Source organism: Vanellus vanellus, assembly GCF_965231255.1.
Source record: "Vanellus vanellus genome assembly, chromosome: 1".
In the NCBI taxonomy this organism is placed as follows: Eukaryota; Metazoa; Chordata; class Aves; order Charadriiformes; family Charadriidae; genus Vanellus; species Vanellus vanellus.
The window spans coordinates 110712183-110729048 of NC_138905.1; the positions used below are offsets into that span (position 1 = coordinate 110712183).

Here is a 16866-nt window from a genome sequence, read left to right on the forward strand (position 1 = left end):
ATCTAGAATATTTATGAAAGATGTCTAGGAGGAGCACTCAAAACATGGTTCCACAGTAATAAAGTTCCATTAAGTATTTGCCGCCTTCTTTCTCCGGGAAGTCAGCTTGGTTTTCATCTTTTTCCATCTCCACCAAGCACATAAAATTCCTAAGTGAAAAAAAGAAAACAAAAAAACATGTGGTCAAGAAAGAAAATATTTAGGATAAGACCTACTTGCAAAAGACTTTTTTTTTTTTAAAAAAAAAAAAAGCACATTGGTGTAAACAGACATTCAGGATATATAAGCAATAACCACACTCCAGCAGAAATTAAAAGTCAAGTAATGGACAAAGTACATGGTAACTAATGTAAAGAACTTTGCTAAAACAATGATTCTGTAATACTGAGACAGAAAACTTCATACAAAAATTAAGCTTAACTATCACAAGCATTGCTACCGCAAACGTTCATCAAATTTCTCTACCCTACAGCTCAAAATAAGGAACCGCAACCATGAAAGGAAAATCTTAAAGCACTCTAAACAAAGTTTTAGAAAAGTTACATTTGATTTTACTTCAGTTACATCAACCTTTCTTCTTATTACGTAAACACACAGGACATGCTGACTATCACTCTAAAAGAGAATTAATGGGAAAAGGCATGCCTAAAGTCAATGTTTAGGTTCATGTTAAATCTGTTTTCAAATAACAGAAGAGGTAGCATCATATATGAGTACATTTTTATTTGGCAGGTAGATGATACCACTAAAACTAGAAACCAAGTTGCCACCGTTACCCAGGACTATCTACGAAGGCAAAATCTAGTATGATAGCACAAAAGGGAGGAAATTTGGTGTTCTTAAAACTCCCAACTACCACAAGTCATTAGAAGAGTCATGTGATAGGAGTGGTGAAAAGGGTGCATGTGTTCCTAACAGAATATAAATCCTGATATAAAAATCCCCCCTTCGCTGAAAGATTTTTACCTTTATATTCTTTCCATGCATTAAACATATAATGGTAAAAAACCCCAACCAGGTTTTCCTTGAAGTCTTGTTATTTTCAAAGAACATAGAATATTTCTACTCAGTACTTCTTTGGATGAGGCAGTATGCTATAAAAAGCTGTTTTAAAAAAGCACAACAATGACGTTTATGCTAAATGCATCGTTTTAGTCATGTTACTGGTCAATGATAGCATGAACAGTTCAGACAGTCAACACGGTTCAATATTGAGATCATTACACCACACATGCATACTCCTTCACTCATTCAGTTCCAAGCTGGCATAAATATTCAAAATGAGCAAAGCCAAGTGTCTTTCCACATATCTAAGTGTGCAATTTGCTTTCACAGACTAAAAGCCCATTGAAAACTTGTATTTACAAGTTTAAAAAGGATGTACACAGATAAAATACATGCCTCCTTAAAGTGAGTGTTTATTTTGTGATTGATTTCCCAGAGGCTACTTTTTAATTCAAGAGCTACAGGCAACTAGAAGTCAGAAAAATATCAGATCTGAAAAAAAGTAAAGAAGAACAAGAACAACTAAGTAGCCATAATTTTAACAGTCCATATATCCCCCTGTGCAAATACTCCTTTACTAGATTTTAAGTCATCTAGAGAAAACTCAAAAACTGAGCTGTCTCAAAAAAAAAAAAAACTTAGAATATCAGCAATGCACTGTAGTGTAAATGTGTACACCCATGTATCTAAATATCAAATGAAAAGTTTGTAGCTATTGCTGAGGTTTCAGTACTTGTCTCAGAAATACACGTCTACATCAACCAGCATTTACATAATTACCTGCAGAAGGCACAGTGTTCGTTCATATATATAACTACTTAAATGTGGATTCACCTAATTAAAAAATACTGATCATCTTACTGTTCCTTCAAGAACTTGTGCACCTCTGGCTGGGCTTTTGCAGAGTTTCAACCCAAAATAGACTAAAATCTGAAAGAACAAAGCCTTGAAAAATCAAGGTTTCCAATGAATACGTCAAGTATCCAACAATTGCAACATCAATACAGCTAGACTTATTTCCTCAAATATTTGGGAATGCACTTTATCCAGAAAACACAGTTTTCCAATTTCCAAAAAATAAACTGCTTATCTGCAGCCACATTTTCATATTCAAAAGGGAATTAAGCTGACAGCATGCTGTTCTTAAAAAGCAGTGAGTAGCATTTGAAGCCCTGTGTTTTGTGTTTAAGAGAATAAAATTGAGATTTTTTTCAAGACTTCTGACTATCAGAACCTTGCAGGTCACCTTTAACATAAAGTCCCAAACAAATGCACCATTAAGCCAATATTCGGTAAAACTTCACTCATTACAGCTCTGGGTAATTAAGAGAAGACAATGCATTTACACAAATCCCTCAGGTATTCAAAAAGCCTTTGCAGGAGATGACACTTGTAGCCAGTACAGTTTACATACAATAACTACTCTAAGAAGTGTTTTGCCACCTTTATTTAAAAAAAAAAAAAAAAAAAAAAAAAATTACTCAGTGCTAAGGAAATATTGCTAATTTTACAGAAATTGGGTTGATGCAAAAGAAGCCTTCATTAAAGAGAATGAAATCTGAAAACCACTTAAGACATAAGGAATGGGACATCGGTGATCCTTCTAAATAGCCTGTTCTGATCTAGTGATGCAACAGGTATTACAGCATTACAAAACCTTACATGACCTAACGTACGATGCACAAATGTGATGAAGTCATCTGTCAAGAACTGAAATTACATTTTAAAAATCCGTCTCTAAAAGAATACCTTATTTGTGATAGAAATCCAGGTAGTAAATTTCAGGGTTTGAAGACAATGTCATAAGGAAGCACTTTCAGTGAGTTTTGAATTGAGAACACTTTTCTTCTACTATCTGAAGTGCGATCACATGGAAACTGAACCAGCTTTGGAAATTAATGTTCAGCTGTACACTAAGGTAACTAAGGTACACTAAGGTAATTCAGCAACCTTTTAAAAACATATAGGCCATACCAGAGAATTTCCTTGGACCCACTGAAATGTTAATAACTTTTCTCACTATTAAATATTATTCTAGAAATTACCAGAGCGGAGGAAAGAAAAAAAAGAACCTAAAGGAAAAAGGCAGAAGGAAGAGAAAGGAGAAGCCCTACAGCAATACATCTCATATCTCCCAGTAAGGGCTGAAATAACCTTATGGCAACGAGCCTCTAACATTAACCTCTAATGTGTATGAATCTCCAGACCTAAAAATTATTTTTAACTATTGTGACAAAATTAATTGATAAAGTTGACATGCTTTATTGACCACATAGCTACTGTATATGCACTGCTTTCGCTTGTTTCAACTATCTTCTCCCAGACCTCTGTATCCTAACAAACAAATAAAAGACTTGTTTTGCAAAGACTATTTTCAGAACCTCCATGAACAGGCACCAACCACAGCTCATTAGGCCATGTTTACCTAGACAGAACTAAAGCGGCAGCAGGATTCACAGCACAAATGCGGTAACCTGGGGAGACACTCCCTAAGTGGAGCGTACCATGGGAAATCAGTCCTACAGCCTTTTAAAATGTGCCTAGGGAGAAACTGTGGGCAGAATAGGGAAGATAAGAGAATATTAAAATGTACACTGAACACTAGAAACTGTGTATGTCCAGAATATTAATTCTACTTTTGTAGTTGTTGGAGTTTTCCTTTGTTTGCAAACTACGGATATACTTAGCCATCACAAAGATCCTAAAAAAGTGATAATAATAAACTCTAAGATTCTTTGCTTACCATAAAGTATTACTGCTGCAAAAGATAATGAAATTTAAGAACACGTCTCCTAAGAGGTTACACCACAACAACATTGGAGCCAATGGCTTCTGACTCCTGAATATTTATTTATTTTCAAAGAAGTCTTTGAATTAATGAATGCCTCAACTCTAAAACCTAATTGGAGACTAAACAAACAGCAGCCTGTTTGTTAACCCCACAGATAATCAGCTGCTGCCATTTAAGAAATTAAGAACAGTTCACAATTTAAACTAGCAAAATGATATCCATAGCAATTTTTCCAATATCCCAGACTAGTATTTCTAGTCAAATCCTTTTGCTAAATGGAACAGAGAACCACAATAAATTAACAACACTAGACTACTGTTATTTGAGTAGGAGGGCTACACAATCTAATGGAGATAACTCATAGAACTTGGTATTATCAAGGTGTCTTCTGTTGTCTTAATTCAAGATCTTATTAAAAAAATCTTATAGAAACTATTAAGGTATTTGTGGAGGAAACTGCAAACAGCTAGCAGACCAGCCATATAAACACTTATAAAAAGAAAAATTATCAAAATTCTGGCACATTGCTAGAATGATTAATAGAGGTTGAGATGTGTATACATATACACAGATAAAACATTTTTATTAACTGCATTTTAGAGTTCTTTAATGACTATTAAATTCCAGTAGTAATTTTACATTTCATTTTTAAGTTGAGTCAAAACACAAATTTGTAGAGCTGAAATCAAACTGGTCTGTGAAATTAATATCTTGTTATTTAATAAATTCAGTGTTCCAATGGTTAGAAACTACTGGATAAGCCAGAAAAAAAAAAAAAAAAAAAAAAGTCTCTCACTAGCTCACTGCCTTCCTGTTCTCATATTCCCAAATGTAAAGGCTACATACAGCCCACCACATCAACCAATGGCTCAGTCAGTCATTTTAATTATTACAGATTTGAGGAATGCAGTACAGTGATTACAGTGGCAGCTTGGGATCCAGGGGTGCAATTACTCGCTGTGCTGCAGACAGGCCGTCTGACTTCTGGTTTTACTTTTCTGCACCCTGTTTTCCCAGATGGAGTAATAATAGATGCAAACTTCAGAAAGATAATTGAGGATAAATATATTAAAGGCTATGTGTCGCTCAACAGCTCCAGGAATAGTACTGAGCAAGTATGTAAAACATAGGATTTTAAATGATTCCTCATCCTTAAAGTTGTCTGCAGTGAAATGCTGCAGAGCGCAATGAAATTGATGTCTCCAAACAAATTCCTAGATGCACTGGAAATTGCAGCAGAATCTTGCAGTGAACCAAAATGAGTATGGAAAATGAGACTAACCGTCCCAGAATTATTTTGTTGTTAAGCTCAATTTGTACTCCTTTGATTTTAGCAGGCAGGAAGGATGTATTCAGAGTGGCGGTATAAGCACTTCAGTTGACTCTCTGCTAAGGTTATAAGCAGTGAAACAGGCCTGATTCAACAACCCACAGTACCAAATCCACAGAGCTGCACAAATGTGCAGGTACTTCAACAGCACTTAAGCATGTGCTTTAAGAGAATCGAGTATTGAAGTGCTTTGCTAAATCCCTGCTTTATGTCAGAAATCCACTGAGATGAATGGAGCAGCTGAGACCTCTTCACAGTTTTGATTCAGGCTATCAAGACATTTTGAAGGTTCCCTTTGCAAATGTAATTTAGAAAAACACAAAAAAGGCAAAAAGTGATCAGATGGTGGAACAAAATTCAACAATAAAGGGGTGAATTCTTCCATAGTTGCAGTCAAAAGAACTTGGGAATCAACAAGCCTTTTTTTTACAATAAATTAATTTAAAAAAATAAATCAGGCTCCCCTCCTACAATCGTAGGATATCACTTTGAGAAAGCAAAAATAGGCTTCTTCCCAGGAGCTTGGCATGTTATTCAGTCCTTCATTAGGCCTACTGACTGACTGCAAAAGACATTTTAAACATGGAAAAGATAGCCTATCACTTTTAAACAGCTCGGTCAGGAGAGGGCACATGGGGAATCGTGTTGCAGCAGCAGCAGGATTTTTGGAGGGGCTCCCGAGGCCCCAACCTTGCCCGGCAGCCGGCGTTCCCCATCCCGGGCAGGGGTGTTCCTTCCTGGCTGGCATGGTCCTGCAGCATACAGCAGCATCCCTCCTCACTCGATAAAATACCCCCCTTTTTGGGGAGGGGTTGGGTATTTGATAGCAGCAGGGTCAGCAACAGCCATGGCTTTATGGCTAAGTCCTGAGCAAGTATACAAAATGGAAAAGCCTTTTCCCTACTGTTTCGTTAAGCTGCATACTGCCAAACACAGTCCTGACCTTACTGTCTTAAGTTTTAGGCAGCAGAAAGGGGTGTTGGGTTTTTTCCAGTATTTGGGGGTGGGGTGAGTAAAGTGTAAGAGAACAGACCCAAACCAGCCCAATCAAAATCTTCTGATGATTTTAGCAGCTTAAATGGTAGGATTCAGAATCATAGAATCATTTTGGTTGCAAGAGACCTTTAAGATCAAGTCCACCCACTAACCCAGCACTGCCAAGTCACCACTAAACCATGTCCCTCAGCACTACATCTACACGTCTTTTAAATACCTACAGGGATTTTTATTTTTTATTTTTTTTTAAATACTGCAGAAAACCGATTCCATAACAGCTGATGCAACAGCTCAAAAAGATGCAGAATCTACCATCTTACAAAAGCATGCAAACACTGAGTAACAGAGAAGTCCTAAGTCAAAATTGACAGGAACACAGAACCAACAGCACAGCAGGCACAAGAAACGGTTTTTCCTGTGAGAATAAGACTTGACAGACCACTGGACTGAAATGTTAGCAAGTCAACAACTGAGTGGGGAAAAAAAAAACACCTACTGTTCTGGGGGCAGAGACTGCTTAGATTTACTTTGGCTTTTAAGAGACTGCTAGAATGTAAAGCCTAATTTCTGTCATCGTTAATTGTGGCCCCAGAGGCACATAAGGAAGGGGTGGCTGTTCCTACATATTCCCTCTGAGGTGTGAAAAGGGGGATTCGGACACCTCGTCTCCAAGCACCATGGCTCCTCGGATTTCACATGGGATTCTCCACCGTCCGGGAATCTCTGACTCACCCAGCCCATGCAACACCATCTTTGGGACAATACGTAATATATCAAGGGGGAATATAATATTTCCACTGTCTGCTTAAACGAGGTGTGGAAATGTCAGAGAGATTTTCATGTTTATGCAGAGGGCCTTTCGGGAAGGCGGGGGGGTGGCTGGGGCCATGGCAGGCCCCTGCAAGAAGAGCCGCTGGAGTCCGAAGGCCTCATACTCAGCAGCCAAGCATTTTCGCACGAAATAGGGGAAAGCCTGAGCAGGGCTGGCCACATCTGGCAGCTTTTACCCAACCCTGGGGAAGCACGTTGCAAAAAAAAAAAAAAAAACGCCCATCTAGCTCTGACACACGGCTCTCCCCCGGGAGGGGACAGTACGAGCACGAACGACAGCCACCCCACAGCAGCAGCGCTGCTAGGAAAAAGCCATGTCGGTGCTGCAGGCTGGCGGTGTACAGGAGAGAGCCAAGACAGCTCAAGTGCCACAGCTCGCCCAGCCCGGCAGCAAGGGAAATACCCCCAAGAAGCAGGGTATTTCAACACAGCGCCAGTCTGCTGCCGCAGGGCCCACCGCAGGCACTCAGTCCGGCCCAGCTCCCTCTTCCCAAACATGGAGCGCGGCTTACCCCATGAGGCAGTTCTGCAGACAGCTCTGCCCCAGTCACACGTGACTCGTGTTTTCGAAGCTCACTTCACAAACTTAGCAGTAAGGAGAGGAAAAAGGGGGGGGGGGACACACCACAAGAAAAAAGGAAATATCCACCCCACCCAAACAACAACAACAAGAAAAACCCTCACCCAACAACACTCTAAAAACCAAGCAAACCCCCAAAACAGCTGAAGTAAGTATATGGGGAGGGGAAAATGGGGCATGGACACAAGTGCCACAAAAGCTGAGTTTGTGAAAGCCTTAGTAGCAGTGCTGAAGGTTTACACAAATACACTCAAGCACTGGTACGCAGCTTAATCCAAATCTGGCCTGCACATCAAAACTTCCAACTAAGAAGTTCCGCTCAGTGCAGAGACAAATCACACGTGTGGCCATTTTCCATGCTCTTGGCACTCTTCAAACAATAGCTAATGTCAACCTACCTTAAATTACTTGTTAGAATAAGAAATACTAAAAGAATTGAACATCACAGAAATAATCACTCTTAGATATTGAAAACACCACCCTGTTCACATAACTTAAAATTTAACAACTTACAATAGTTCACAGAAATTTCAGTCAATTCCTTAGGACAGACCCATGCACATATATTTGTTCTTACAAATACTAATGGAGGAACATTTCTATTTTGTTCTGTAACAGTACGGTAAAGGGCATCTTCCAGTCTATTTCTTGATCAGGATCTGCTAAAGCTCAGACATGAACTTAGAAACACATTCTCTGCCAACTCTGCTAGTTGTAGTATGAAGAGGAACAGACATTCAACCTAAAAATGCCACCTGTGAAGGAATCGAGTATTTGACATCTTCAACTGCCCCATGAGTCACTGCTGAATGATCTTCTGTGACTGAAGACAAGAAGACCAGAAACTAAACAAGGCAGAAAATTTACACCCCATCTGCAGTAAGGACAGGAATCCAGAAGAAGTGCGTATCACAATCTCAACTAACTTGGGATGGTGTGTTGATCAAAGCTCAGCAGTACAGCTAGCAGAAAGGCTTTTGGTTAATTGAGTCTTCTTAGTCAGAGACCAAGAGCAAACAGGCACAAAAATATATACCAAAATCTGTTTTTAGGGTAGAGCAGTGGATAATATAGGTAGGTACAACCGAACAGACAGAGGATGCGTCTTTCCAATCTTTGTAAGCCACTTGCTTATAAATAGGCAATTAAAAGGAAACTAACAACCAGATTCTCATTCCCTCCAGTACCTACAGAAACAGACCACTGATTATGCATTTAACTCTATGTCAACTCTCCATGAATGAAACTTGATTAATATACAGTGAAGAAATCAATGTCGCGTTCTGGACAATCATGCTTTTGAGTTACAATCAATGCATGCAGATAATGCATTTCAATACAACTCTGACCTTCTGCTTGTTGGAGGGATCTAAAGATACAGCCATTTATCCACAGTACTACAATAAAATTGTGTATTTCTTGGATTTGTTGGAGTAACCATACATGTTAGGTGGTTTGTCATATGGTAAGTCACTTTATGTTATTTTAACCAAGAATTGGTTTCACAGAGGTCAAAATGCAACAAAGCACTAAAAAGTAACACACAGCTTTTACTGACAGCAGTAGTTTTGCTCCACTTGGAATCAAGCATCTCATGGTTACTTATGAACGAGAGTCAATTTCTAGACTTCTCAACAGAACAGCTTTCAGCTAACTGAACACAAATACACAGTAATTCCATAGGAAGGTGAAGCATGGGTTCACAGTCACATAGTATTCAATTATATGTAAAACCCCATAAATCCATGTTAAAGACCCAGATGATTTGGTGTTTTTTTTGTTTGGTTGGTTTTTTTTGTTTGTTTGGTTTTGTTTGTTTTTTTTGTTCTTTTTTCTCCCCAGTGAGTGGAAGGACAATACAGTTTCTATTGTAATGCTATATTTCAGCTTATTGTAGATGATGTTTCTAAAGGGTATGGACACAGAAAAGGCTCATATAATTTCAGTTAAGTGGGAAAGGAAAAATCTGCATTAACTAGAAGGTCTCTGCTAGTTCAATTACAATGAAAAAATTGATATTTTTTTTTCCTTCTCCAAAGCAACAATAAAACCAAGTGGAATTAAAGATACAACATAAGAATCAACTTTAGTGAACCCTGGGGAGAAGAGGCTAACAGCATCCTGTACAGAATGCCACAGAAACTCATCTTACCATTGTGCCAGAATTAATTCTGAAAACATTCATAACATAAACCCCTAAATAAAATACTAAAAGCCTGTTAAGTCATACAGATGTATACAGAGATGATCAGTTAGTTAGTAATACCCTCAAACATCAGGAACTGGGCTGCAACTCAACCTTAGCCATGAGTCAAATCAGAACAATTACAATACTGACTTAGCTCAAAAACTGATGAAAACTGTGTTCATTGCCACAAAGCCACGGTAGGAACAGTAGATGGCTGGCAAGGGGAAGTGTTTGACTACCCCTCAATGTAAGGGCATACACTTTGAAGTAATTTCTCAAATCTTATGTTGATAAAAGTGACAAGCATTTTAAGAAGAAAGATAATATGCTGTCACAAGGTTGTAGAAAAGAGTTCTTACTAATATGTTTTATATCTGTCTTTCATGAGTGCTGCATGAAGGAAATAATTGAAAATTAGCAAGAAAAGACTATTTATTGTTACTGCTTGTTCCATTAATGTCAAGGAAGTTGAAACAGGTGCTCATACCCAATTAAAAACTGTATAAAGTAAAACAACCCAGATGTGACTGATTTCTGAAGAAACTGTGTGATTTTCTACACATAACAGCACTACCTCCAAAATAAACAACCTGTTAAAAATAAATCTATTACTCCATACTTGCACATAAGCATTAGCTAATTTGGGACCACCTTTCATAGTGCCTATCAAGCCAACAACCTCACAAAGCCTTTATAAAGCCATACGCCCAAAGCATCAGTTACACCTAACAGCTTCGCTGCCATGTTAGCGTATCTCTAAAATTAAGCTTGTGTTCAAGAGCCCTGTTGAATGCAAGCACGCAAGCGGCACCAGTGCATCAGAGTCTAACTGGCTGCTAGTAAGCTCCATCTCAATCTCTAGAAAAAAAAAAAAAAAAAAAGACCATATCAGTTGCCATGAAGAACAACGCTAGCAATAAATAAAATAAACTAGTTCAGAAGCTGGACATTCAAATGTATACAAAAACTTGGCTCCACAAGAATTTTTCTCTGATCTTTAAGTGAGAAGCTGCTGCCAAATCATGCAACCTTGTCTTGGTCTACAGATCTGCAGCCAGTTGTTCCTGTCACCTTCCCCCTGCATTGACACAACCATCCCTATAGAAAGCTTCTACAAGGCAAGTTGGACCTCGTTGCCGCCAAAAGAAACCCTGAAGATACGGCCAAGTGATTGGTTCACAGTTCTCCATGTGGGAACATGTGACTATGAAAGCGGTGTAAGGAAGGACAAAGAGCAGAGCCTCCTCCTTTCAGTGCACTTACACCAAATGAAAGCAAGAGGAGTATTCCACCGGTGAGCTTCTTCAAGCAGAAACCCCACCTCCAAGCAAAAGGTCTGTGCTGAATTTGGAGGAGTTCATGGGTGAGATAAAGATGCCTTTTTAAGAAGCATCTCCTAAACAGGATTTAAAAAAAAAGAAAAGTCATCTATGTGTTCTTTTCAAGCCCTCTGAGAAGATGACTGGAAATAGAATAATTAATTCAAATATTTTAATTTTTTTATTTTACTGAGGCATCCTGTGAAGCTGGAGTGCAAATCCTATTAAACTGAACTTAGTTTGTCCATCCCTAAAATAGATTTGACATACAAACACAACACAAGGTCAAGGTCACAGATCAGCAAGAAAGATTACAAAGAGGACTGATGTAAGAGCTGGCATTTGATCAAAGCTGCTGGATTTTTATTTTTTTTTTAGTACACTTACCAGAAATACCACTATATTTTCTTCACATTGATACATTACATGTTTTAAGTATTCCCTACCTTTAAGGACAGCTGCCCTCTGCTTATTTATTTTAACAGGAGATGTTAGGCAGCATATCAAGTAAACTAAGGAAGAACTCTTATGTTCACTGAAAAGGAAGCAGAAGACACTTTTTGTCAACCTTTTCACTCTATTCAAATATGTGCTGATACATACTAAATCACAAATCCAAAAGGAAAACCCATTCACAAATATCGTACATGACAGTGAGACCTCTGCTACAGAATCAGGACCTCGGTTTATAACTTCATGCAGTCCGAGTTACTTATCTTAATATAGCAATTGTATGTTTGGATGTGCACTTCCAAACACAACACTCGCTTATCTATCCTAATTATCTGTGTGCACAGCATATATTTCTCAATTAAAAAAAAAGAACTCTTAACACAAGGTCTGTGCAGAACACAATCAAACTAACCTCTTCTGTAATCAGGACAACATTTACCTCCTAGAAAGCTGCTTTAATGCTGAACGCTGAGTAAGTGAGCAGATTAAACACAGTAGCAACAGTTGAAAGACTCATTAAAAACCCAGCTGCTGAAAATAGTTTGCAATGAAAGTCATTTACTGATCCATCCATCCATTCATCCACCCACCCACCGACACATTCTAAAAGCTTTAAACACATGCTGAAGAATATTTAGCTTGCAGGTCACGTCCACCAGATGTACCTTCTGACACTTAAACAAGAGGGAGAAAGGTGTCTTGGGTGACACAACATCATATGACATTCAAAGGTGTACCGCTGCCACAAAGTTTAGATGCTCGTTACAACAAGTAGTAATTTAAAGAATAGCGTGGCTTGTACTCTCACTTCTGAACCCCTACTTTCAACACCAGCACCGCTCTGATGTTAGTCTAGACATGATTGGGAGCAGTTTATATTTAGACAGAGAGCTATGTCTATAAATAGGACTGTTCGTGTGGGTATAAAGCTTTTATTGCAACCCATTTGGGGTGACCTGCGTAACTCACTTGTACGTGGGCATCTCAGACATTGCCTGTAAAACCTTCATGCGACCACAAACCCTCCTACGTCTCCTTTCAGCTGTGTTTCAACATCTGTTTACTGACTTTTCTCCATTTAACTTTTGTATAGGTATTACATTTGCAGCACTCAACCTGTTTGATTGGGTTGGTTCTAATGAAGAGGTCTTAAATGCAAAAAACAAACAAACAAAAAAAAGCAACTTTAAAAAGATGCCTCCTTCTTGAAAACATCCTTCACAAGAATTGGATTGTCACCATTTTATGCTATAGTGTTGCCTGAGCTACTAGAGCCAGATACAAATCACTCCTGAAGCCTGGGATGTGAGCTTCTCAGTGCAACGCTATAGGTGTTTTTAGCCCTGATAGTGATTCACCAGATCTTAAAACAGTCACTGGTTTAATATCAAATTGAGTTAAGTTGTAGACCTCAGGACAATACAATTTTGCTCTTCCTTAGTCTCTCTTTTTCTAAATCCTTTCAGCAAAAACAGAGAAGAGAGGAAGGTTGGTTTGTTTTTGGGTTTGTTTGTTTGTTTTTTTTTTTGTTTTTTTTTTTTTTTTTTTTTTTTTTAAGTGGAATTTCTATTCTTCGTACATTGTGAAACACTGAGAAAGCTTCTCATTGCATTGAAGAGTTAGGAAGAATTAAAAAAAAAAAAAAAGACCAACCAAAAAAAACCCAGGCAATTAATTATGATTCAAGATTTTTTTAAAAAAAGAGGTTCATTCAATATCTGCAAACAAACAGGCAAATTACTCCGAGAACCAAGCACACATGAAAACATATACATAAGACATTTCACAATCAAAAACATTTTAAGAAATGCATTAGTTTATTAGTAGTATAACTACCCAACACTTCAAACTCTAAACCAAGTATATTCGGAGTCATATAAGTTTACTGAATAACACATGAAAACCCTAATGCGTGAAAAAGCTTTCACTTTAATTGAGCTATATCACAGTGAATAACTGTTCATTCAGTATCACATCAGGACTTCTCTCATGCTTACACTATAAAAACTTTCTTTAATCATCACAACCAAACCTTTAATAAAACAACTCAGCAGCAGTTGTTTGGGGTGGGTTTTTTTCTGTTAAATACAAGTTCACACTCTTTACATACATAACCTGCTGGAGCAGGGGGCTTGTGCTAGTTCTGAATTTTGGATCAAATCCCTCACTTTTCAAGCGGCGGGGATATGCCAGCCTGCTATCAGTTGGCACTGGTGTTTTGGTCTCTTTCTTACTGTGACACCACAGAGAAAACATCTGAAAGCCAATTCTATGCCATTCCTCTTTGGGGAACTCTAAAAGGCATAGCTAAAGCTTCCCGGCACAGAGTGCTTAACATAAACCATTTCAAGTGTGCTGCCTTCGAAAGGGGGTAATGACAAACTGCAATAAATGACTAGCCAATACAGCAACAAAAATAAATATGACAGCTAGTGCGAAGAAGAGAGTACTTCTGATCAATTCAGTAGTCAAGCAGCCCCCAACAACAGGTGATCTTAGAAGCACTGGAGGGCTGCCAATATCTAATCTGTAAAGGTACTATTTTATTTATTTTCAAAAAATTAAAAAGTGTTGTCTGTGGTTATATTTACATGTGTGAAATGTCAAATCAAGAAGTTTTAAAACAATGTTGAAATATAGTTTTGATGAATAGTTTAATAGTAACTCCTTTAACTTTGTATTTTCTTTTTATTTATTTTTACTAACACAAGTAGATCTATGGATTTTAATAGGACAACAAAATAACGGCCAGATTATGCATGCACACTGATTTGTATGAGAGGCATCTAATTCATGCAACATATATTAAGGTTACAGAACTAGGCACGTGATAGATGGACATCCACCATACTGAAAAACAGTAATACATCACCAGTTTAAGCATCATGATTATTAAAAGCCAACTGGTTCACGTTCAAAGTTTGCACATTCTTCTGCTATTCAGGACACAGCATAGGATTTCCTTTTCCAAACAAGACGTGCAAGATCAGTTATTCCAGCTTTCCCATTCCTGAAGCTGTTCAACACACACCGACCATAGCAGGTGATCTGGTTTCCCGTATGCTGGAAGTCTGATACCCATTCATCATCTAACAAAACTGGCTAGTGGTAACAATGAAAGGCAGCGGGAGGTAGGTGGTGAATTTCCCTCTGTAAATCTTGTCTCAGCTTTGGGGCGTGGAAAGCAGGGGAACCCACAGAAATATCTCAAAGTTGTAATTACAGTTTTAATCTGTGCACTTAATGTCTACTGATAAAGTATGGAGAGAGAGGGGAATTGTCATAAACCAAAAGACCTAAAAGTCACAAATCTAGCAAATAAACAAGTGAAACTCCACCAAAGTAGCTTAAACTACATATCATGTAGTATAAAGTCATTATCTAATAGTTATTATCCATAACCACAACTCTATTGATTCAGCTGATCAGGCTAGATATTATTTCCAGCTTAATCTGCCATAGTAGAGATCTGAGCATGGCTGACAGGTCACAACCCATGTCCTTAGTGTTATATAAAGCCACCTTTCCCTGATGTATCTGGAAGAGTCATTTCCCAGCTCAATATACCATCAATAAGTAACTCCAGCATTTTCTGAATCAATATATAGTAAGGCATTGTCAATGACCTGAAGATAAGTTTCATTGACTGCCTGTACTCTTACTAAACTGTACCTTTTTTTTTGGTTTCTTCTCTTTTTTACAGCCTTTATAAAAATTCTGTCATAAAGCTAAAGGTGTTTTTTATTCAACCCCTGTTGCTAAATTTCACCAGTGAACAATAGCAAAAGCACTTCACTGAAGACTACGGTAATGTGATTTCATTCAACAGCAGTTAGGCTCATATGCACCCGCACAATCTTACAGAACAGCAAGATGACTCACAATTACCAAATCAATGCAGAAGTGATTCATACTGGACAAGGAGGTGCAGCCAAACAGGGTAACAAAGGAAGACTAGAGTGGGGGGAACCCCAAAATACAAAGCACACACACGGTCCCCCACCCCAAAGACCAAAACCCACTCAAAGCGACTTTATGCTCTAAAAACATACAATTTAAACTCCATTTGCTGAGAAAAGGCCAGAAGTTCTAGTGGGCAGGTGATCATGTCTCCAGCTTCCCAGGAAAGTTTTAGCAGATTGTTAGCTTGGCACCCTAGTTAGCAATCTCAGGGGAGAGAGATTAAAGACTATCTGGGGATGCGAAATCAACCACCCTCTGACTCAAAATTCCTAAGAGGGATAAGGTCCAAACCTAGTGTGAATTAGATGAAGTTACCACTCCATGCCTGGGGTGACAAAAAAATACAGGTTAACAAACTTCTTCCCATGCTCAGAAGCAGAAACTCATACCTTTCAAGCGTCAATGCTGGATCTTCATGAATCTGCTTTTCACTCCACCCTGCCAAAAATAAAGACATTCTAGTCAGGATGTAGAAACTTATGGTGGAAAAACAATTTTATTTCTACTGTAACAGGAAAGTCATTCTGTTAGTTCAGTTTTAGCTCATTAAAGGGAGGCTGTCTTACTTCTTAACAAGGCATCAACAGACTCAAATAGTTTTCCCATGAAGTTGGTTATACCTGTGGTCAGTTTGTGAAAGTATCAGAGCCTGACCAGTGAAACTGAGCTGAGCAAGCTGGTAAACGTAACATGCCAGGAGAGAGGGGATAGGTCTCTTTGCCCAGTTAATACTATCCACTTTGTCAAAAAAAGTTGTCATCAGGAGATTATCTTTATTCTGACACTCCTGCTATCCATTTACCCATGACAACTTAAAACAAACAAAAAAACCCCACCACACAACACATCCTTGCCATTGCATTTTGCTTTTCTAAAACCTTACTCATCTTCTCTCACTGTTATCCTTGTTACTCTCTCATTTAGTCTTTTCTCAGCTCCCTACTTCTACAACCCACACTTCTGTAACATTACTGACATCCAATGACCCTTCCACACTACACAAAACACAGCTGTTGTTGTAATTCTTCCCCTCAAGACACTCTGACCATATAAGCCTTTACTTGAAGTTTTCAATTGTTTTTCTCTTGCTCTAGATTAAGTTTAAAATTTCTCATCTGAGTTCTACAGACATTAATAACACTTTCATTTCTACCCACATAGCCTAACCACTTATCGTGTCCTTCTTCCTTACCCTTTTGTTTCCACAAACACCCATTTTTACTGTAATACTCAAGCGCCTCTCACACAGGAAATTCCATTATGCTTCTGCACTGCTCCCCAGGCGAAGATCATCTACACTCTGGAGGCTGCTTCATCCTCTCTTCCAACAGTAAATCACCATAGCAAAAATTAATCCAAATCCACCAAAATACCTCCTGCTAAACCACAAGCCAAAACACAAATGATGTA

General features: G+C 38.3%; 1 long non-coding RNA gene across 1 annotated transcript in view; it reads right to left on the reverse strand.

Annotated features, from left to right (window-relative positions):
• Window positions 1–8: 8 nt before the first annotated feature.
• LOC309683725 overlaps window positions 9–16866 on the reverse strand; it is a 72031-nt gene continuing 55173 nt past the window's right edge. The window contains exons 3-4 of the long non-coding RNA XR_014270235.1: window positions 15846–15894; window positions 9–149 (exon numbers count right to left, since the gene is read on the reverse strand). This is a non-coding gene — a long non-coding RNA (uncharacterized lncRNA). The remainder of the gene's footprint in view (window positions 150–15845; window positions 15895–16866) is intronic.